The following is a 542-nucleotide window of genomic DNA, read 5'->3' on the forward strand; positions in this document are numbered from 1 at the left end:
CGACGCGTTCGAACGTGTTGAGGGGGTGGAGGGAGGTCGAATTCTTCAAAATATTACTTTTTTTCTCAACTACGGGCGATTTTTTCCCCCTAGTCTCCTTTGTGGAAATATGATAGTATGCGTTTATACAAGAGGGATGCAGAAAAAAAAAGTCTTTTCATGTCTTAGATAAATAAATACGTGTCACCTGGACCGAACATTTTTTTTTTTTTTTTGGCGGGAAAAACTGTGACAAATGTCTCAAAGATATCATTACGCCTCAACTTTTTTTTTTTCTTAATCATCATTTCAACGCTATTCCTCCCTTCGTTGTCTTTTTTTCTCCCCCTTGCATCGTCTGTGATTTGATAATCGTCCCAATTAGGCAAGTTAAAGCCTCGACAGGAAACAAGGAAATGAAAGGAAAAGGAACTTGGCTGTATCGCGCCGCTGCTTTTGGCGGAACTGATGTTTCGGACAAAGAAAGTCTACAAAAAGGACCTACGGAAGGAACCACGGCGACGGAGGCACGTCTGCGTTAGTTCTTTTTCTTAAGAGAATCA

Source organism: Penaeus monodon, chromosome 27 (assembly GCF_015228065.2).
Source record: "Penaeus monodon isolate SGIC_2016 chromosome 27, NSTDA_Pmon_1, whole genome shotgun sequence".
NCBI classification, from domain to species: domain Eukaryota; kingdom Metazoa; phylum Arthropoda; class Malacostraca; order Decapoda; family Penaeidae; genus Penaeus; species Penaeus monodon.